Genomic DNA, 24,185 nt, shown 5'->3' with positions numbered 1-24,185 from the left:
TGACGTGTTTTGCCTTATCTGGCCTTGGGGTGATAGGAGAATGGACCACTAGAGAACAGAGTAGTCTGAATGAAAAAAGGAGTCATAACCTTTGTATTGCGAGATAAGCAAACAGGATAATAAGCCTCTTTCACCTGAGTTTATTATTAATAAATAGGAAAGGATTTTACAAAAGGAACAAGGGATATCCGACACTGTTTTCCTTACAAACCCTCCTACGTCTCTGCAGTCACTCAGTGAGACCAACTGTTTTGATCCCAGAGGTTGGTTTTGCCAGCTAATTGTGTTTATAACAATAGCTGATGCAACACGTGGGAAACTGAGCTAGTACGTGTTCACGGCCTGTGTCCTGAGTAGTCAGGATGTCCACTGCACACAGGGAGCTCTGACATTACTTCTGTGCAAAGAGGATGTGTAAATTACTGTCAATAACCTGAGCAAATTATATGCTGGGCTATTTTTATTAGTTAATTCAAGACACACAAACCAGAAATACATTTGTTACCAAGGGAGGAAAAATACAGTGTGTATTTGCAGTGGAGGCCTTAGCTGTTATCCGACTCCCACTGAAGCCAATAGAAAGATATTGAATGATTTCAGTGGGAATTGAATCAGGCCCTTAGACACAAATATTGAAGCCTATTCATTTTTTTCCTAAGAAAAAATCATACAGTAAACTCAATTCTTATTTTCCTTTTGGGCTTCTCTAAATGTCTTATTTCTTCCCCTTCCTCCCCCTTTAGTTCCAGATTCTCAACAGCTTTTGTTTTATTTAGAAAAAATAATTTATTTTATTTAGAAGATAAAGTTTGGCAAACAAAGAACAAGGATTACAGGATTTATTTTACACTTAAGGCAGGATTAAGAAGCACTGTACAAAATACCAGTGCATGTTAAGCACAGAAATAAAGATTTGGAAATGGTTACATAATTTAAGAATAAAGACACTCAGAAAGATCAAACTTATGTAATAGGCCCAAACATTATTTAAAAGGGTTCTTCAAAAGTCCTGGGGACTGAGCTTTTTATGTGAGCTCTTTTCATCCCCTGTTTAGAGAAACTGTGCTCTTTTTAGCAGTCATTTTGTTATATGAATTATATTTGTAAGTATTCAAAAATCCAAGGATAAAAGCCTTCATGTCTCAGGGCATAAGCGAATATCTGATTAATAGGGGTTAGAAAGTAATTTTCCCTGTGGGCAGGTTATCCCGTAACTGCCAGCTGCAGGGTTTCTTGCACCTTCCTCTGAAACATCTGCTGCTGGCCACTATTAGAGGCAAAATAGTGGCCAGACAGACCACTGCTCTGATCCACTATGGCAATTCCTATGTTCTTATAACCTTTTACATCTCTCCGGGTGTTATGGTTTAGGATATGGAATAAAACTCACTTTTTGTTTTGTTCCAAATCCTTAGAAAACGGATGTGAAAAGTTTATTACACCTGAATGCAGTGGATGGTCTTAAACATGTTCATTTCTGTGCAGTGAGCTGGGCTGCGGAAAATTACAGAAATTTGGGGGGGATTCCAGCCAGTTGTTGTCTGCACTACTAATTAGTCTGTCACTGAGTGAATTTGTAAGCAAATGATATAAATTAAGAAAAATTAAAGTTTAAGAGGCCTAATAAAGCAGAACTTAGACCTTAGCAAGGTCCTTAAGTTTGTGGCTAACTTTAAGCATCTGAGTGAACCCACTGAATTCTGCTATTAGTATGCTTAAAGTTATATACTTGCTTAAGTATCTTGCAGAATCGTGGACTTAATAAATTGTCTGTGAAATAAACATGAACAGCAAACTCTTTCTTCTCTTCTCTTCTTTTCTTTTAAATATATGCCCTAGGACATGATGGGCAGACTAGTATGGTCAAAATATGTGTGCTTTATATTGCTGTTCATTTATATGGGAGAAATAACGTTTAGTAGCAGTCATCTTGCCTCCGCTCAGAGGAATGTAGCAATTTGCTCTTTAATCTGTGCAGCAAAACAGGCTGTTTTAACCCCCCTAAAATGGACACTTCCTCCAGATGTGAGATCTTTCAACAGAGAAAAATGACAGAAGGTGTAGGAGGAAGGTTGGCATCTGTTCAGTTACACATATGAACAATGGGCTTCTCAATGCCATGAAACTGTAGTGCATTCGGAAATAGCAAAATTTGTATAAAGAGATTAGTGTGTGAACTACTGGAACTCCCAATAAAATGCCTCTAAAAATGACAAAAAGGCTCTTAGAGTTCTGGGATGGGGCTAGACATTTAGTTATCCAAGAGTTTTGTTTTTCTGAACAGATTTGTTCATTCCTAGACCAACATTCGGAAATATTGTCCTTCAATTTGAGGTGATCTGTCTTTTCGTAATATATCCGTTATGCCTTTTCTCTGAAATATTTCTTTCTTACTGAAATGCATAGACCTTTGTCAAATGGAGTTTTTACTATAAGCATGACTAGATAATGACTACAGGAATCTTGTTATGCATGGAACAGGGAGCAAGAAATTTCTGTTGTTAAGAAACATGATGACTGGCCCGTTCATAGATTCATGGATGCATAGATCTTAAGGACAGCAGGGACTATTATGATAATTTAGTCTGACATCCTGCATAATATATGCCAATGAACCCTAGCCAATAATTTCTGTATCAAGCCCATAATTTCTGTTTGAGCTACAAAATAACTTTTAGAAAGACATCAGTTCTGATTTAAAGATTGCAAGCATCCACCACATCTCTAAGTAAGTTGTTTAAATGATTAATTATCCTCAGAGTTAAACTTTTTGTGCCTTATTCCTAGTCTGAATTTGTCTAATTTCAGCTTCCAACTGGATCTCATTATGCCTTTCCCCCCTCTAGATTAAAGAGCCATTTGCTATCAGAAACTTCTTCCCTATGTAGGTACTTGTAGTCTGTGATCAGGTCACCTCTTCACTTTCTCTTGAATAAACTGAATAGACTGAGCTTCTTTTGTCTCTCACTACAAGGCATGTTTTCCAGGACTCGTATCATTCTTGTAGCCCTTTTCTGAACCCTTTACAATTTTTCAACATCCTTTTGGAAGCATAGACACCAAAACTGGACACCTATTCCAGTAATAGTCTCACTACTGCTGGATACAGAGGTAATAGCCACTCCTTACTCCTATTTGATATTCCCCTGCTTTGATATTCCAAGGACTGTGTTCATCCTTTTAGCTACAGCATAACACTGCAGCACATGTTCAGTTTTTTATCTGCTGTAATCCCTACGTTCTTTTCAATGCCACTGCTTTCCACGATACTGTCCCCCATCTTATAAATGTGACCTACATTTTTATTCCTAGAAGTATGACCTTGCCTTTGGCTCTGCCAAACTAGATGTTTTTCAGATGAACCCACTTGACCAAGCTATCCACGTATAACTGACCTGTCCCTACCATTATTTACCATTCCACCAATTTTTGTATCATTTGCAAACTTCACCACCAATGATTTTATATTTTTTCCTGATCATTGATAAATATATTCTTTAGCATTGGGCCAAGAACTGATCCTTGTTGGATCTCACTAGAAACACCTCTGCTGGATGACAATTCCTCATTTCCTCCTTTCACAATTCCCTTCTTCAACTTTTCTGAAAATAAAACAAAACAACCCTTCCCCAACCCCAAAAATCAAATGCAAATATTTTGACCAAAGCCTTTGGAGATTTGGGGTATACTTTTCAGAAGCTCCTAGGACCCTAAGTCCCATTTTAATGGTGATTTAGGAACCTGGAAGGTCAATGGGACTTAGGCTCCTGAGACTCAAAGATATTTAGACACCTAACTCCCACTGAAATCAATCTGGACCTTCAGGGTATGTCTACACAGGGATTAAAGACTTGCAGCATGGCCTTAGCTGGCCCAGATTAGCTGACCCAGGCTTGTGGGCTCAGACTGCAGGGCTAAAATTTGCTGTGTAGATGTTTGGGTTTGGGTTTGAGCCCAAGCTCTGGGACCCTTCACCCTCACAGGGTGTCTCTCCAAATGTTTACATGCTGATTTTTCCACCCCAGAGCCCAAGCCCCGCAACTCTGAGTCAGCTGACCTGGGCCAGATGCGGGTATTTTATCCCTGTGTAGACATACTGTAAGTGCCTAGGTCACTTTCAAATGGGACCGGGGCTCCAAAATCACCTAGGCATTTTTGACTATTCTACCCTTTGTCAATAAATATGACATTGATGACTGCCACATTTCTGAAACATATTGCTTTCTTTGTCTCCTTGTGTCTCTCTTTGAGATAATAGTACTGATGGTGTAGTAATTAGATATTTTAACAAGATTATTTATACTGCATTGCACTGCCAAGAGCAATATTAATATGGAGATGCTATGCCTTTCCTTTCAGTATCATGATCTCTGTTTTCTCTTTGTGGCTTTTCTGGATATGTTTTCTTTCTGTGTTTTTATAAAATTTAAAGTACATTTTATGCTTGTGAATGGTGTCCGGGAAACCAGAAGTGCTCTATTTATCCCAGAAGATGTACAGAAAGGGCACCAGCTAGGCAAACTTCCCCACACTGACCCATCCTGTGACTTGGAAGGACTACATATAAATGTGAATGAGCAGTTCAATCACTATTCTTTGCAATGCTTGCCATGCCTGCTGAGTCTATCAGCAACGGTGCCAGATATGATGCAGTGAATACTTGTGCACCAGGAACAAGCAGCCATCAGTAGTTAATGGTATTCAATCACTGCCATTCCAACCGAGAGTTGAAAAGCTTCATATCCCATTACCAGTCCTTTAGGCCATCCAATCACCCAGAATATATTTTCACATGGCAATGATTTCTATTAAAAAAATGACATTCCACAAAAACAAATACTAAGCCAAAATCTCCCCAGTTACAATGGGGCAAACCTCACTGATTTCCTGTCCAAACCTGATACTGTCCCACCCAAAACCGAAGACTCTTTAACGTCACAGGAAAATAACAACATCATATATTTAGCCACAGACCTCAGCTTTCCTAATTTTGGTCAATGTTGTGGGTTGGCTGCAGCATAGGCTGGTGGGTGAGGCTGCCACCCTTCATTTTACATAGCTGTGAGAGACAGTTAAGTGCCCCCATCTAAAACAGGCATATGTATGTCCACCCAAGAGTCTGAACCATGTGGGTGGAGGGGTTTGGCTGGACATTGTTTTGAGTTAGAGTGTGTGCACGTAGCAGAAGTAGGCAACACATAGGGAGAGACACAGGCCAGAACAAATATGGTTTGTGACTCTGAGAGACGCCTAGAGAGAAATCTTTGGGGGCTCGTGCTGGCAAAAAGAGGCTTGGGGCTGTAAGCAAAGAAACAATCTCCTGGTTTTTGTTCCTCCTGTGTTCAGGGAAACAGAACTTTGAACATTCCTTGTAAATAAACAAATCTGATTCTATCATCAATTTCTCCTATTAACTGGAACATCCCAAATTTGGCTAACCACTCAGGTCAAAAGGAGTCTTCAATGTCATAGATTATAGGACACCAGCAATACTGTACCAGCCTATTTGGTTGTCACTATTTCTCAACTGCATATTGTGGGCACACTTTGGATTTTTTTCAATTCACATCATAAATGATATGCTGCAGGAGCTTCTGAAGACATGAGCGATAAGGAACTCTGAATTTGAACAAGCCCTTGGAAAGCTGCAAGGAGGGTTGGTATTGTGATTAATGCACTGGATTGGGATTTAATACTTCTGCGCCTCAATTTTCTATCTGTAAAATAGGGATACAATATTTCCTTTCTTCCACACTTTCTCTGTTTTGACTATATAAGTTGCAAGATTTTCAGGGCAGGGACTGTCTCTTTCTATATTGAAGCCCAGTGCCTAGCATGATGCCCTGATCTTGGTTGGAATCTCCAGGCACTACAGCAATGTAAATAAAAAATAGTTACAATATTTTATAGGAGGCTGTCCTACAAACAATGCAAAACTCAAGTTATATCCGATCAAAATCTGATTTGGACACATCTTGACAAGCTTAGTTAATCTAATATGATCAGTGTTATTGAACTGCCCTCAAATATTCATCCCTCACATTAACCCAACTCAAAGAAACATTTTGTGCACAACTAAAACCCATTGAAAATAACAAACTGTCATCCAAAAGCCTTTTTTCTCATGGACATCAGTGGATGAATGCAAAAGAACATATTAATCACTGCATGCCATTCTCCATATGGGCTTGTGCAGGTGGGGAAAGGGGTTCACACAGCCAGCACATTAATATTTTCAAGGGGAGAATTCACCAAGTGCAGTGCACTCTGTCTGATCAAATAAACAGATTGGGATCCCTGAAAAATGATGCCAGCTGCCTTTGCCTTCCTTTGATGTCATACATTATAGAAGGCATCAGCCATAGGTATGCAAACATGAGAACCTACTGCCATTAATCAGTCCGAGGAACTGGCTGCTTGAACAAACCAGACAGAGCTTAGGTTTCCATTTGATTAAAAAAACCTGAAGGCAAAGAAATAATTGCAGTCCTGCCATTTCCAACTCAGGGATGAACTATTCATGGGTGAAGGAAGAAAGTGGCAGCTTTCAGATATGGATTTATTGTGACTAGTCCTTACAACAAAAGGGTTTTATAAAAGGAAGGCTATTGGCTTTACTACACAGAGAAGAACGCAGGCTCCATGTTTATACCAGTAGTCACCTTGCTTTAATCATTGCAACTACAGTAGAACCTCAGAGTTATGAACACCAGAGTTATGAACTGACTGGTCAACCACACACCTCATTTGGAACCGGAAGTATGCAATCAGGCAACAGCAGAGACCAAAAAAAAAAAAAAAAAAGTAAATACAATAAAGTACTGTGTTAAACATAAACTACTAAAAAAACAAAAGGGAAAGTTTTAAAAAAAGATTTGACAAACTAAGGAAACTATATCTGTGCTTGTTTCATTTAAATTAAGCTGGTTAAAAGCAGCATTTTTCTTCTGCATAATAAAGTTTCAAACCTGTATTAAGCCAATGTTTAGTTTAAGCTTTTGAAAGAACAAACATAACGTTTTGTTCAGAGGGTACGTCCAGACTACCTGCCATATCGGCGGGTAGCGATCGATTTATCGGGAATCGATATATTGTGTCTCGTTAAGACGCGATATATCGATCCCCGAATGCGCTCCCCATCGACTCCGGAACTCCACCGGAGCGAGCGGCGGTAGCGGAGTCGACGGGGGAGCCGTGGCCGTCGATCCCGCGCCGTGAGGATGGGAGGTAAGTTGGAATAAGATATGTCGACTTCAGCTACGGTATTCCCGTAGCTGAAGTTGCGTATCTTACATCGACACCGCCCCCCCAGTGTAGACCAGGCCAGTGTTATGGACATTTCAGAGTTACAGACAACCTCCATTCCCAAAGTGTTTGTAACTCCGAAGTTCTGCTGTAGTTTCACTAAATGCTATTCACAACGGCAAACAGCACCTGTCTAGAATGGTCACTGCCATTCATTTATTTTGCAGATGTGGTCCCTATTGCTGTAATCCCTTTAAAATAGATTTGACTGAAAACCTTTTAGTGTAAACATTAAGGACTCGATATGATCTGACCTCAGATACATGACCTTAAGCCTTAGTGCAGCCTTGATGGGAGTAGGGACCCTGGACATTGTGTGGATGCCCTGGAGCTACCTGGATCTTAGCTCCCAGTGCTGAGGGGAAGCACAGATGCTACGATGGGTGGGGAGGAGTGAGGAGTAGGTGGAGCCCTGGCTCAGAACTTCCACTCCCCATGATCCAGCCGGCAGAGAGTGTTCTGTGCATGGGGGGGAGTACAGTACCCTTTAAATAAGGGTGTCACGTATTTAAAAATTTTATTAAAGCTAATGTTAAAAAAAATATATAATACATAGGTTGGGAAAAGAGCGTCTGTACATCTGGGTATAATGCTTAGATTATCCACAAATACAAAGTTAGTTTTTAAAAATCCCATGATACATAGAGTATATAAATCTTTTCACCTAAATGTGGGTTATTGCTGATTAACAATACAGTTTAGATATTAGAATCTGAATACTTGGGTACATCACTCATGAAAAGTTGTACAGAGATTTGCTTGTTGAAAGCAAAATATATCAATGAGTGGAGATCGTCCCTCAGTAATTGAGAATTAGGTAGGTTGTCCATTTAGAAAATACAATCCACAAGGAAAGTATTTGTTACATTCCTGACTGTGCTTCTCATCGGGACTCCAGCTCATCCCTCCAGGTGTTGCCGATGTCCGGTGATGTGTACTACGTAGATGTCCCTCGACCACCTGATGGCGTCCGACACCAGGAGTTGCCGCATCAGCCGAGCATAGCGTTTACCGATTCCGCATTCTCTCAGCACTCACTCGTTACTGGGGTCCCATGCGCCTAAGGCCCCAACGATCAGTGTATGTGTCCGGACCTGGTAACTCTTAGCTCTCAAGATTTCGGCCAGAGGGGCATATTTCTCTACCTTTCAAGCTCAGCATCGTGGAAGGCCGGGGATCCTGTTCTCGAACGGCATTGTGACGTCCACCATGATGATCTTCTTCCAGTCCTCACTGTGATGATGACGTCCAATCGCAGTTGTCTGTCAGTTCCAGGGATGGCGGAGTTTATGGCAACCTTCCCCACAGGTGGCGGGATGGCTCTGGCCAGGCGATCTTGGATGGTGGTGTGTCACAGCTGCCAAGCTCTCAAATGGGGCTTGCAGCTACACAGGACGTGGGATAGCGTCTCGTTGGCGTAGCCTCACTTCCAGCATCTCTTGTCCCGATTCTTGTGGTGAACGGCTCCGTTCGGTAGGACGCAGTTGAGCCGGGCCCAGTGGATGAACCTCCAATCAGCAAATTGGGTGAAGCTGTCCCCAGGGAGGAAGTAGTTGCTGACGTCCCACTTGAACGTCACCTCAAATGCCTTGCCCTGGTTTGGCTTCTGTTTCAGGTTTTCCACATATTGGCAGCGGATGGCATCCTTCAGGGTCCTCTCCAGCATGGTTCTAGCTCTCTGACAGATGATAGTATGATCTGTATTCTTCACCTGTGGCACCAGGACTCCCCGCTCCTGGCGTTCCTCACACCACATCCAGTGACAGCTGATACGCTTCTCCAGTCATTGCGTAGCATTCTCGGCATGAGTCCAGAGCAAAACAAAGTCTCCCCTGTCTCTTCCAAATTCACCTTTCAGCGAGCTACTCAGGTAGGTGGCGACATCTTGGTTGGAGGGCGTCGTGGCTATTCACTTCTTGATGGCATCCTGCAGAGCATTCTCCTCAATGTTCCTCACCGTGGCATCCGGGCACGTTAGAAGGTGGAAGGCGTGAGTGATCACGGCAACATCGTACAGATCACCCATTCGAGGGATGTTGGCGCTGCCCTGCCTGTGCGAGATGTACACCAGTTCATTGCTGGCCCTCTGGGGAAGAAACATTCACTTCTTCACCAGCTGCTGGATGGTGTTTTTGCCTTGTTCAGAGGTACCTTCACCACAGCAGATCCCCTCAGGACGAATTTTACACACTCTGAAGGGAATTGGGTCTCTGAGGCTAGGTCTGCACTACAGAGACTATACCAGCATAGTCCCCTAATATAGACTCAGCCTACCCCAACAGAAGGCGTTTTTTTCTGTTGGTGTAGGCACACCACCTCCCTGAATGATGTTAACTACACCGATGGAAGTACTCTTCCATCAACATAGCTGCATCTGCATGACTGTGTTGGTCAGGGTGTGTTTTTTCATACTCCCGACTGACATGCCAATGCTGATGTAACTTTTCAGTGTAGAGCCAGGCTCAGACGCATAACTCCCCCTGGGAAAGTGCGTCTGCACACCACCTCCTACTCCAGTCTATGCTTAAGGCAAAATCTAGCCTACAGGTTTTGATATTCTGGCTTTGTCTTCCTAAGTATCTGCCAATAACAAAATAAATGCTTGCTTTGTTCTTCTTCATGTAGCTTTTATAATGAGAGCTCCCAGATTTGTGGCATATTTGTTATTTTTAAAAAAATAAAAAGTATATTTTTCTACTGCAGTTTATACTGTAGTCTTTTATGTATATACAAATATAGTCTGATAACAGTTACTGTTCTGCCACCCTTTTTCATATTGTTTCAGGAAATGATCATTTGAGCATCAGCATTCTCTTTGAAGTTAAACAAAATCACTATTGGAGTCAGAGGGGCCAGCTGGATCATCCAGTCTGACTAACTGCAGACTGAGCGTGAAACACCAAATATCCGCCACCACCTCCACCACTTCTACACTCCTAGTGACAACTGCTTTTCTTGTGACAACCTGACAGTTCTCCCTCTGCTGCCAGCCAGCATCAGGGAGTACAGAAAAGGGGGAAGATGTTCTGTCCAAACTTTGATACAGTGTTCATTTCTCTTTGTTTTGAATCTTGGGAGACAATTCAGGCCCATTCTTATTTTAGCTCAACCAGTTTACCCCTCCCTAATAAGGGCTTGATACAGCAAAGCACTTAAGCACATGTTTAATTTTAAATGTATGAGCTGCCAGTGGAACTACTTGTGTGCCTAAAATTAAGCATGTGCTTAAATCCCTGCACACGCTCAAGCAGATAAATAGTCCTATTGACAACATTGATGTGACTTGTGAGCAAACAAACATCCATAAGTGCTTGCAGGGTTGGGCCTTAAATGCTTTGCTGGATCTGGCCCTTAGAGAGACCCCATATTCAGAGTCTTATGAGTAAAGGAAATTCAGAATTAGGGCTAAAAAAGTTAGTCCTCACCTCATTGGGTCTCCCCATGCACTTTTTTTCTCACAAAAAAGTAGGTTCTGGTCAAAGGTTTATGTTAAACTCTGACTTTCCTTGGCTTTAAATATTCTCATATTCTAATGTTAATGGTGTAATATATATCTCACTGTATACAGTATATTTAGCTGTAGTTCCATTAATCTAGAATGTATTTTTGCAGAAGGAAAACGTATATGGTGAAATCTCTTTCTCCCTCTCTCTCTCAATATCCTGCCTGCATGATACGCTTAAAAATATGTGCCAAGCTATTTCAAATATATGCAAATTTGGTCAGCTGTTATTCTGAAAATACAGAGCATGACAACAGTGTGCTTGAGTTTGGAACCATTAGTATATTGATGAGCGCTTTTTCACTTGAACAGACCCATTAAAGTCATTGGCCTTACTTCCATGAATAAGACTTCATCAACATGAGCAAGGGTTGCACAATCTGGACTTATATATTTTAAATGCAGAGAAACATCTTACTGAATTCAACTATAGAGAAACTCTATTTAAAAATGAATTATAGGGAAAGATCTACACTGGCTCATATTGCAAATTACAATTCCAGAAGGAATGTTGACAGGTAGTGAAGTTGTTCTGTCAGAAACTGAATTCACTGCAAGACGGCTCATGCCATCAAAGAGGATATGTTTGCAATATATTATTCTTTCCTGAAGAGTGATCATACTGCCATTGTACTGACTATCATGTTTATTAATTTTAGTTATTTATTTTGATTTAAATAATCACTAAACAGAACCTATGCAAGGCTTTAGGCACCCTAGCATGCCACTCACAATAGAATATAAATCTCAGCAGCATTCAGCAGATGCTCACCTACAAAATTCCTTTCTGCTCTTTCATTGTCTCCACTCTCAGCTCTCTCCAAAAATCCCTCTCAAACATATAGTTTTTGCAACTTGCCCAGAAGGTCACCTCTCTTTTATACCAAGGGGGATCCAGTTCATGTATATATGAAATGGATATATTCCATTGGCCCAATTTTTTTACTTTTGTGCAAAGCCTGAGTTCATGGGTTTTCCATATGGCATGGGGAAATGCCATCCCCCTTAAGGCTGTGAAGCAAGTGGAACGACTCTGTGACACTATTCAACTATCTAGCCACACAGCTGCAGCATATCCAGTCCCCTTCTCTTGTTTTGTGGTGGTTTAGGTCAATGGATCCATGTAACTGTGGAGCCACTGGTTCTGCCTTACCCTCAACACCCCTTCTCTTTCTCCTACATGGCCCCTTTGCTTGGCTTCTGTGCAAACTGCTTCCCCATTATACATCTGTGCTGTACATCTGCTGTTATTAGGACCCTTCGTGAATGCACAGAGTGATGGAGGATTTCACCCTCAAAATCATAAAAGATATATTTGTTTTCCCTTAGTGTAAGAACAAATCCTGATGACTAAGGAGAAAACAAAAGAGAAACAACAGTCTAAATATTGAGTATAACTTAGCATGTTCTCTTCATAAATTTAAATGAATGTATGCACTTATCCAGTTTCAAACGCACAAATACTTTTAATACTCTACTGTCTACAGCAACATGCCAGTAAATACTTACAAGTTTAAATATAATGCAGAAATGTTTAAAATAAGGAATATTTTACAATATCATAGGTAGGGCCCTATGAAAAATGCATCACGGACCATGAAATCTGATCTCCCCCCGTGAAATCTGTATAGTATAGAGTAAAAGCACACAAAAGTCCAGATTTCACGGGGGGAGACCAGCGTTTCTCAAATTGGGGGTCCTAACCCAAAAGGGAGTTGCAGGAGGGTCACAAGGTTATTTTAGAAGAGTCGTGGTATAGCCACCCTTACTTCTGCGCTGACTTCAGGGCTGGGTTGATGGAGAGCAGTGGCTGCTGGCCAGGTGCCCAGCTCTGAAGGCAGCACCCCACAAGCAGCAGCGCAGAAGTAAGGGTGGCAATACCATACCATGCCATCCTTACTTCTGCACTGCTGCCTTCAGAGCTGGGCAGCCGGATAGTGGCGGCTGCCAGGAGCGCCGCCAGCTTTTCTGCCGCCCTAGGCGGCGGAAGGTCCCGCCCCGAAATGTCGCCCCCCCACAGAGGCAGCGGAAGGTCCCACCGCCGAAATACTGCCGCGGTCGCCGCCCCCCAAATTGTAGCACCCTAGGTGACCGCCTAGGTCGCCTAATGGGTTGCACCGGCCCTGGCGGCTGCTGACTGAGGGCCCAGCTCTGCAGGCAGCAGCGCAGAAGTAAGGGTGACAATACCATACCAGGCCAGCCTTCAGAGCTGGGCGGACGGAGAACGGCAGCTGTTGGCCAGGTGCCCAGCTCTGAAGGCAGCACCCCAGCAGCAGCAGCAGCACAGAAGTAAGTGTAGCAGTGCCGCAACCCCCCCCCCACAATAACCTTGTGATTCCCCCCACCCCACAACTCCTTTATGGGTCAGGATCCCTACAATTAAAACACTGTGAAATTTCAGATTTAAATATCTGAAATCATGAAATTTACTATTTTTAAAATCCTATGACCATGATATTGACCAAAATGGACCCTGAATTTGGTAGGGTCCTAATCATAGGGTAAAATTTGAAAAAGGAACACCTACTTGACCTGTCATCTTGCAAATAAATAAGTTACAGCATATTGAGGTTCGCTTATTGTTTACTGCTGTTGTTAATTAAAGGAACAATGAAACAGTGTTATAAATAGGAAGGCATGCAATCAAAAGAAGAAGAGGCCTGTGGTTACTAGCGCAGCTGTACAGGCAAGACATAGAGTGCTAAAGCCTATGAAGCACAAGTCTATTCCTGGTCCTGATTCAGCAAAACACAGGCATAACTTTAAGCGTATGAGGAATCCTATTGACCAAGAACAGCCTACATTCTGGGTAATTCTCTCTCTGATCCAGTGGTTTTAAACCTTTTTTCATTTGCAGACCCTGAAAATACGTACCCATGGCCGCGACCGCGTTCTAAAAGAATTTGCACTATATAGGCACGCGTTCTAGCGAGGGTCTGCTGTATGTTGCATGTGCTCAGCATGCAGCATGCAGTGATGCAGCGTGAGAAAGGGTGCTAAACTGTGTGCTTCTATGGTAATGACAACACTTCTGGGTTTGAACTGTAGGTGGGGGTATTCAAATACTTTTCATTGATCAGAAAAATGGATTGCCTTTTCTGGGATCTGAACTTTAATTTCATAGTCACCTTTTGCAGACCTCTTAGTCTGTGGCCCCACAGGGGTCTACGGACCACAGGTTGAAAACCAATGCCTAACTATTTCTCTATTTAGGTTCTTACATGGCACCAATTACTGTAGTACCAGAATGCCTCCCAAAATTATGAACTGTAAACATAAAAACATATTTTCCTCTCTTTTCCTGCCCATGATGAGGAGCTGGACATTGTTTATTTACTTATTAATTTTCTTATTTCCTTGGTGCGAGTAGCTGTTTTTGCAGTTTGCTCAGAAGGAGCTGAGGTTCTTGGTCATCCAGAGCTCTTCAGGGACTGACTTCTGGTTGTCGGCCAGCCATTAAGAGAGCTTTCTTTCCTACACTCCCAGCTTTTACTTGAGGTTGATCATGCCATCGTTCTAGTGGAATACAGCTGTTGTAGGAGGTTGTGGTGAAGTGATCCCCCCAGGTAATTTAGACCAGTCCCATGTAGGGTTTTGCAGGGGAGGATTGAAACCTTTAATTTGGTCTGACTGTTAATGAGGAGTCAGTGAAGAGAATGGAATGCTGGTGTGATGTATTTTACGTGGCCTGTGTGGCTGGGTGCACAGGCTGTTGTGCTCAGAACCAATTGTAGATTTTTTTTTAAGATCAGAGATGTCGTACCTTGATATGTGGATGACAGGAGAATTGGAGCCACACAGCCAAAGACTCAAGAAAAGCCTGTGCTCCGGTGGCCATCCCCCTAGTGTGGACAGCAGGAGAGTCCTGGCTACATGTTATAGCAACCCAACAAGATAAATAGAGCTCTGAAAGCCTCAAAATCTGTCTCATAAAGCTGATTAAAAAAAATTAAAATTTCAACATTTTTGAGTAAAAAAGGGACAAAATTTTCATGAAAATTTTCTTACAAATATTCCCCATTTTCCATCCAGTTCTATTGTCTAAGCAGATTTAAATGGCCTGTTTATTTACAGACTATAATATCTGTTTCACATCTGTGATTTTTCCATCACTTCACCATTTTGGGTCTGTTGGGGATTTTAAAATGTCACCTATGTACAGGTACATCCTCTTTTTTTAAAAACAACAAAAAAATCTGCTGAAATTCTTGGCATAAACACCATTAAAGGGCTGCTTCAAAATCAACAGCATTAAGCAACTATTCTGCTTATGATAAAAAAAAATTGATTATGAAGTCATGTCACTTTTTGGTTTGCGCTTACGGGGGAAAGGTGTTTGTAATTACTAAACCCTGGCGCCCCAGTAGCAATATGTCTTCATTTGGGGTGCTGGGAAATGCAATTTTAAAATTCTGACTTTGCAACTTTATTTGCTGTGTTCTTTCTTGCTTTTAGGGACATCTATTTTCCTGCTCTGTGTTCACACTTGAGGATAGAAGAAGGTTAATGTTGAAAACTAACTGAAGCAGTTAATGTTGTGTTTTTTCAGCGCTACAAACCATTGTCAGAACCACTAAAGAACCAGAAAACGAGGCACAAAGTTTCTTCTTTCATTTACAATGATAGCTTTTGTACTTTTTTTCCACCACATTTTTAGTTGTGCAAGGATTCAGGTGCTTCTGCTGATATGGCAAGTGATTGAACAAGCTTCTGGAGTATACAGAAAACTACATACATTTTTGTAGTTTTATGCGATAGTTTATTAGAATGGGCACTTATAAAAAGCGGTGGGTGGGTGTGGTTGCTCTGATGTAATGGGGAACACTCACAAGCTGTGTGCTTTCCAAAACTTTGGAGGAAACAGGAATAGTGGGATAGATCCACAGGTACACTACAGCAGTGCTTGGTGTACATGAGAAGAACAGGTTCCCTTCCTGGCCCCCAGCCAGATCCTGGGAACTACTGGGTCCAAAATGGCCCCCGCTCTGAATTAAAGTAGCACCAGGCTGCTCTAGTTTCTGCCAGTAGATAATAGTCCCCAAGGGGTGCTCATGCTGGTGAGGATCACTTGAGTCCATTGTGCTTTGGCCCTGCCCACTCATGCCCTCGAGGACAGGGGAGTCTGATGGGGCTGGTTTGGGTTGGCAACACCAGTCCTACACTATACCAGCTTAAAATTCCCTAACTCTAGAGGAATCCTTAGCTGCTGCCTGAAGGCACCTTCAAGTCCCTTTTGTGCGACCAAATGTGATGTTTCTGTTCCCTGAATATAACTCTTAGAATCTAGTTTCCAGTGGAAGTACTCATGATTTAGAATTGAAAATTTACTTCCTATGAATATTCTCCAACATTTGTTAAAATTATGCTATTGCCATGAAAACTCAATTTGTCAGTCAGTTTTTTTCAAGGAACACTCAAAATATTTTGACAAAAGTGAAAAAAAAATCATTTTCTTAAAAAATGTTTATGGAAAATAAAATATGTTTTTGACCAGCTCTGCTACTAACACAGTGATGTATGGCATTGACTACCTCTGAAATACTAGTAAGAAGTATTGCTGCATTATATCAGTATAAAGCTATTCTACTGTGTACAAAACTAAACAAGTCTTTTTCTTTGCACTGCATTACCACAATGAATCTTACATATGAGATGTGCCATGGGATGAGACACCAATAAAGAAGTGCAGCTTACATAGGTAGCTGCTATGACCAGACAGCCAAGTTCTGTGTTGAATTTTACCTCCTTGCAATCTCATTTGGAACAGTGCGGGTTTTGGTAAAAACATATGGAACTCAGTACAGGTTAGCCAAGAACACATAAATCCTGCTTCCTTTAATCATCTGCACAGGCCAATGGTTTTGTTAAATAGCTGTTGTCCTTTAAGAACGAATGATAATGTAACTGGGGGCTCGGAGGGACTGGCAGCTTAGTGATTGGAGCACTTGATTTCTGGCCCCCTGCTTGGTTGAGGTGCCTCAGTCTTTAAGGCTGTGGGGGAGGTAGGGAGACCCGGGCCCTACCATGCCACCAGGTCCCAGCCCACGGCTTTATGAATTTCAGTTCAAAGTAACAGAAAGATGTTTATTTCATACTCGAGGAGCCCTTGCCAAATATGTAAAATGCAGCCTTCATTAAATGAGAAATCCTCAGCATCTGTATCAAAATATAATTAGCCTAAACAATTAACAACCCCCGCCACCTCTATTCCACCACATGCCTCCCCTTACTGCTCACGGCAAGGGGGATGGGGTTATTTCAGATTAAAGGGGAAAGAGGTAGTAATATGTTCCAAAGATAAGTGTACATAATAGATGTCCTGCCAACTGCTCCCCTGCCATCTAAACTGAGAGGGCTCCAGAATAAATGCCTCAGCTGACCACAACTATGACAATTTCTCACAAGGAAAGAGGTGGTCCACTAAGGGGACAGTTCCCAGGCCATTTAAGGCTTTCTAAGTCAAAGCCAATAGCTTAAACTTCCACCCAGAAACCAAGAGACAGCTACTGCAGATCCCAGAGCCCTGCTGCTATGTGCTCACAGCAGGTTGCACCGTTTAACAAGCAGGCTTCTGCATTCTGCACTACCATCCCTTTCTGAATAAATGTAAGCTGCGGCCCCATGTAGAGCGCCTTTTTAATGTATTGAGCTTTACCGCCTTGCAGAGTCTTTTTGGACCATGGTGGTTAGGTGAGTGGTGTTTCTTTTATTATATTTTTGTGGATTGATGAAGGGTTTTCAAACAGAAAGTGAATAAAGTGTTATTTTAAAAACCTTTGCAGAACCATGTAATTCACAGTTAAAATCTGCCATATATCTGACTGTTTCTCCTCCCCTTCTTCCCCTCGAAAGTGGCTCCAGGAAGGTTGTGTGTTAGCTGTCGCATCATTGGCACTACGTATTACTTGGAGCAGGAGCCATGTAATCTGTGACTTCATGGATCCTTAAAACAAAAAAGGAAGAGGCATATTTCAAACCACTTCTGTCCTGAACAATTCTGGGCACTGAGCACATAATCCTACTGTTATGGAAAAGTGTTTGAGATATTTGTCGCTCACCTTTAAAAGTCAACTTGATTTTTCTAATTCACAAAGGTGGGGGAGGGGGAGTAGCATGAGACCACATATAATACAGATTTTTATTATTTTCTTTGGGATCTGCAAGGTCCTGGCCTCACATGGGGCTCAATCCTGCAAAGTCTGAGTATCCTCAATTCTTACTAAAGTGAATGGGAATTGAGGGGTGGTCAGCACCCACCTCCCAGGACCCAGTCAGTCCTTTGCAGGATTGGGCCCATAGTTTTTCTGTCAATGGGCAGTGTAGTGTCCTGTTCTCTTACATTTTCCAGGTTTGAAAAGTAACTATATGTGTGAAAAGCAGCGGAGTATTTTATTAGAAATGGGACTAATCATCATGAAAAAGACATTGGTGGGTGTATCAATAGCAGGAAAATGTATAATAAGGTATTGCATAACTGTCCCATTCTTGGCAGGATAAGAACAATAGAGGAACTCTTATATTCCATTTTTTTATATTTGCTAACAAACTACAGACCATCAAAAGTTTTTCAGAAATGCTTGGTGTCTATGAATACATCTAAATATAGTTGGTATTTGAAAAATCTTATATTTTATCATATCTCATTTTCATTTGGAGTCAATTAACAAAATGCAGAACAAATCCTTCATGTTTTCTTAATCCGAATAATTTCTTTATTAGTTTCCTCAGGACTTTTCTTTCTTAATAAAGATTTTTTTTTCTGGTGGAATCATTTTATGATGCTATGATTATTGGTGTCCATTGCTTTTATGTCAAAATATTATTGATTTGTAATTGTAACTGATTTGAAAGTTTAAAAGTGTTCTTTCCCTACTCCCAGATAAAGAAATTAATTATGGGCAGGAATATAGGAATGAATCTACACAATACCCACCCCCTTGAATGAGGCCTGCTTTAAGTTAACACCAGCGGCAACAATAATGAAAACCAGCAGACAGACCCTGAAACCCAGAAGACAATATTTTATGTCCTCTTTATGCTCATCCAAGTTATTATGTGAGGTGTGATGCATTCAGGACTCAGAGGGAACTCAGATTTCATCTGATTCAAATACGAAAAAGAATAAACTGGCTGCTAAAGAAATACAATATAAAGGGTTCCACCTGACAGCCAGTGATTGTGGTCCGATGTTCAGTACCAAATCACCCACATTGTTCAGCGGTGATTTATATTGGAGGGGCAAGCCGAACCAAATTTTAAAGGTACACACTTCACTAAATCCCTTATGAGATTTGTTTTTTAATCTTCTTTTCTAGCATTGCTAGCTTCAAGGACGTTAGAGGCATTCTCCTTCATAAGCAGTTTTCCCCTGAGTCATTAGAGTGGTCGTGTGAGCCAGTGGACAGAGCACTAGAGATCTGGATTCTAGTCCTGCCTCTGTTACAGATGTGCTATGTGACCATGGGCAAATCACTTTGCCTTTGTGCCTCTGTTTCCCCTTCTAGCCTTTGTCTGTTTTGATTATTTAGATTGCATGTTCTGCAAGTCAGGGCTTTGTGTTTGTACACAGCCTAGCATAATCAGTCCTCGATCTTGGCTGGGGCCTCTAGCTACTACTGTAACACAAATAATAAGAGTAATAATAAGTATAGTAGTAAACATTTTCTTAAACCTGTTTTCTTTAAAACTCCTAGTCTACTGCAATGATCAGTGCAATTTTAACTACTTGCAAATAGTTAGATGTATGTTTTTCCCTTCTTGCTCACAGTATATTAATAATACCTAGCTCTTATATCAGAGGGGTAGCCGTGTTAGTCTGAATCTGTAAAAAGCAACAGAGGGTCCTGTGGCACCTTTAAGACTAACAGAAGTATTGGGAGCATAAGCTTTCGTGGGTAAGAACCTCACTTCTTACCCTTGCATCTGAAGAAGTGAGGTTCTTACCCACGAAAGCTTATGCTCCCAATACTTCTGTTAGTCTTAAAGGTGCCACAGGACCCTCTGTTGCTTTTAGCTCTTATATAGCTCTTTTCACCAGTAGATCTCAAAATGCTTTACAAAGGAGGCAGCATATCATTATCTAAATTTGGGAAACTGAGGCATAAATTGATGATGTCACTTGCCCAAGGACACACAGGAGGTCAATACTAGTGGGGGGACTAGAACTCAGGTCTCCTGAGTCCCAAACTAGTGCACAGTCTATGAGGCCACACTATCTCCACAATCTAAGAAGATTTGCTTGACCAGAAACTGAAAAGAGTGACAATAAATAATGTTGCTGGTATCACCGTAGACAGTTCCTGCTCGGGATGCAGCAGTCTTCTCCGTTAATGTTCTTGTTCATTTTTCTTCTTGTGATGGGGTGGACGTACTTCCCACCCCGCAAACACAGACACACACACCTACTCAGTCTAGGAAGGAGTTAAAGTCTGCAGTAGGAAGAGGCTTCCTACATTGTCAATCAATCCCACCTGGAGCTCATTAGGGAGTAGGCATAAAAACAGAGGTGGGGGTGAACTAATAGGGGTTCATTTGTAGAAGAGATGGTCAGAGCTGTTGTCAGGATGGTGGACTGGGTAGAAAGCTGAAGCCTTGAAAAATAGACAAGTGTTTGAAACTTTCTAAAGCAGTGATAATGATTCACTTTACAGCCTAGTTCATTAAACAAAATCTGCTCTCCACTTTCACCTGTAGGAGATAAGACTCTGTTAGGATCAGAAGCCACTAAACCCTGATACTGAGAAGATCATCACGATATGGAGGGATTATTAAACTCTGAAGCAGGGGGCATGGGTTACTCTCTTTCAAAACAGAAAGCTGTTTCTATTATTAGGAAGTAAGGGTGCTATGTAGAATCATGGAGGAAGTAAATAGGGAAGCATTATTTATCCTTTCACATAACCCAAGAACCAGCAGTCACTCAATGAAATTAATAGGCAGCAGGTTTAAAACAAACATAAGGTAGTGTTGCTTCACACAACACGGTCAGACTGTGGAATTTGTTGCTATGGGATGTAATGAAAGCCAAAAATATAACTGGGTTCATAAAAGAAATACATAATTTCATGGAAAATAGGTCAATCAAAGGCTATTAGGCAAGATGGTCAGGGACTTAACTCCATGCTCTGGGTGTTCCTAAACCTCTGACTGCCAGAAGCTGGGACTGGATGACGGGGGATGACTCAGTAGTTGACCTGTTCTGTTCATTTCCTCTGAAGCATCTGGCACAGGCCACTGTCAGAAGACCGGATACTGGGCTAGGTGGACAATTGGTCTCACCCAATACGGCCATTTTTATGTTATGTCCTGGAAAATAGGGCCCTTTTTGTTATCGGCTGTCCTGGAGTATTTGGTTTTAAATAAAACTGAGGCTGCCAGATGGCCTGGTAATTTTTAAGATACAGAACTGGCCAAAGCATGCTGCCACCTAGCAAACACTTTTCCCTTTGCAAAATACCTCTTGCACAAACACAGTAATATCTTTCTAAATGCCTATTTAATGCTTCAGAATACCCATATCACAGTTTCTTGGTTGATTAGAGTGTTTTTGTTTTTACCCTTCCAGTGTAGATTTTCTTGTTACTGATCAAACAACAGATAACTATCATGCACACAAAGAAAAGCTACTTTGCACTTTGAAAAATCCCTCTCTAATAATCCTAAATAAAACATCCTTTTTGTTTATAACACTAGGATGAAACAGATCACTAAGGTCTCTTTCAAGTGACACTAAAATGCCCAATGCCTTATAGAATGGGATGAATTGATGCTGATAAAAGCTGGCCTTGCAACTCTGCTCTAAGATCTATCAAATGGATCAGATGAGATTATACACCTGTATTTTTTTCTTGGGGGAAAATGAACAAAACATAAACTGATATGGTTTGTATTTTTTCCTAAACAACTATGTCCATCAACTTGCTGGGGGGGAAGGGAGTGAGTGTGGACAGCACTATGTTCAATGGTAGTGAAAAACAAACAAACAAAACTTGAGACCACAACTTGAAAATCTCAATGAAAATATTACATCATTATGTAAATTGGCGGTACACTCTCCCCTTGCTCAGTTTTGGTCATCCTGTAGCCAAGGGATACAGCAAAAACAGAGGGGGTTCAGAGATAGAAAAATGAACAATATTAGGGGACAAGAAAGGTCCCATATGGAGAGATATTAACAAGGTTAAGACAGCTTAGTTTAGAGAGGAGATAAATGAGGGAAAGGGGGAACAACATCGTGGAAGTATAGACAATAACCAATGGACATGGGAAGATGAATTATTTTACTCCTATTTACCTTCTCAGAAGAAGGTGACTTTCACTGAAACCATAACAAATTTTGAACTGATAAAGGAATTTATTTTTGCACAATGAATAATTTACCTGTGGAATGCATAGCCACAAGACATCACAAGCCTTCTCCTAATTGAAAAATATTCCATAATTGCTCAGTTTGGGGTTCTTGCACTTTCCTCTGAAGCATTTGGGAGCAGCCTTTGCTGAAAACATAATATTGAACTAGACTGACCACTACCCTGACCTGAACTGGAGATTCCTACCTTCCTTTGTCAAACATGTACAGTAACACCATCACAACCCAACAGGAATTGGGATTATTTTAGCTATGTATTCTGCAAAGTGGAATTTGGGGATGGGCAGGGAAAGGGGGGGGGGGAGTTGGACTAGGGATGGTAAATCTGCCCCTTTGTGAAAGTACTAGTTATTTTTTCATGCCTAGTAAGAGTGCAGGAGCCATTTGAAGGCTATCGCAGGTTTAGGTCTGCCATAGCAAGTGCAGAGAGACAAGCTGGACCAGCTTCTGTTGGTGAGAGAGAGGAGCTTTTGAGCCAGACAGAGCTCTTCTTCCGGTCTGAGAAAGGCATTGGAGCTAGATGCAAGGTGGAAAAGATTGTTTAGCATAAGTAGTTAGCACATATTCTAAGGAACCATTCAAGATAGACTGGCCCATTAACACCCCTCCAGTCATCAGACAAAAAGAGGGGGTTAGTGGGTTACAGATTGTTGTAATAAGCCACAAATCCAGTGTCTCTGTTCAGCAGATGCAGAGCAGCTCTGTCACCCTTCTAAAGAGCGCATTCCCCACATTCTTCGAGCAGCACGCCAAGCCACCCTGATTAGGGTGGGAGGGATGATTTGGTCTATAGTGATCTCAGCTGATGATAAATTACTGTGATTAAAGATCTGCGGTAGTTATGCACAATAATGTTACCAGCTCATGGCTAACTGAAAACAACTTTTAAACAATAGTCTGAGAGGGGTGTGTGTGTGTGTATGTGTGTGCGCCATCAGAATGATGCCAAACATACCAGGCATGCCCTAATGTTTCACTGATTTCAATGGCTGAAACATGAAGCAGCGCACGAGCTGGCACAGAGGACCAGCAGTGAAGAGGTTAAGCAGTCTATTTTCAGAAAAATCATAACAAGCAGATTGCATATGTTACTGAAAGCAAACACTCACTACAGCAACAACCTGTCTCAGCAAAATTCCCTTAGTGCCCCAGTGCACATCCAAGGACTCAGCTGTGCCCTACAGAACTTCCTGTTTAGAGCTACGCATCCTCCTACACTAGAGCACACTGTGCTTCCCACATCTGGGAAGCCATACAAGGCTCCCCTAACATCCTGTGTTTTTCCGTCATCACAACGCTTTTGTTCTGAGAACTGCTGAGAGAATTCTCTCACAGGGTTGTTAACAATTGGTTATCACCTTTTTGATGTGTCAGACATTAAAGTACTGCTGGCATTCAGGCTCATTATTCAACAAGGAAACAATACTGACAAAACATTCCCTCTTGTTCCTTCTGTAAGTTAAATGTATTGTTAGCCATCCTAGATGGCACACTGTAAACAACTACCTTCTAATGGAGAATTCCCATGGGCTGATCTTAGAATATACACTAAACCAGCACAAATGACACTAATGTCTACGCTACAAAATTAAGTAGACTTAAGTTGACATACAGCCATTGCACTAATTAAGCCAGTTGTGCACAGGGCTGCTGGAACAATTTGTGTAGTGGGGGTGCTGAGAGCCATTGAACCAAACTGTAAACCCTGTATATAATGGAAACCACTTCAAGCCAGGGGGTGTGGCAGCACCCTCAGCACCTCTAGTTCCAGCACTTATGGTTGTGCATGTCCACACTATGCTCTATGTATGGACAGAGCATGTCCTCACTAACAGCTCTTGCATCAATGCAGAGGGTAGCTATCCCACTGTGCAATGCACCACCATCTAGCACAGGGTGTTATGGAAACGGTTTGCAATGTCTCGTAGGGGCAAAACATTATAACGGGGTGACAGGGAACATGGGTGAATGTCCCATGATGCAGTTTTCTCCCTCCTCTAATTTCATCTG

Source organism: Emys orbicularis, chromosome 3, assembly GCF_028017835.1.
Source record: "Emys orbicularis isolate rEmyOrb1 chromosome 3, rEmyOrb1.hap1, whole genome shotgun sequence".
Classification (NCBI taxonomy): Eukaryota; Metazoa; Chordata; order Testudines; family Emydidae; genus Emys; species Emys orbicularis.
The sequence above is the reverse complement of the archived record's forward strand: the minus strand, read 5'-3'. Positions refer to the sequence as shown.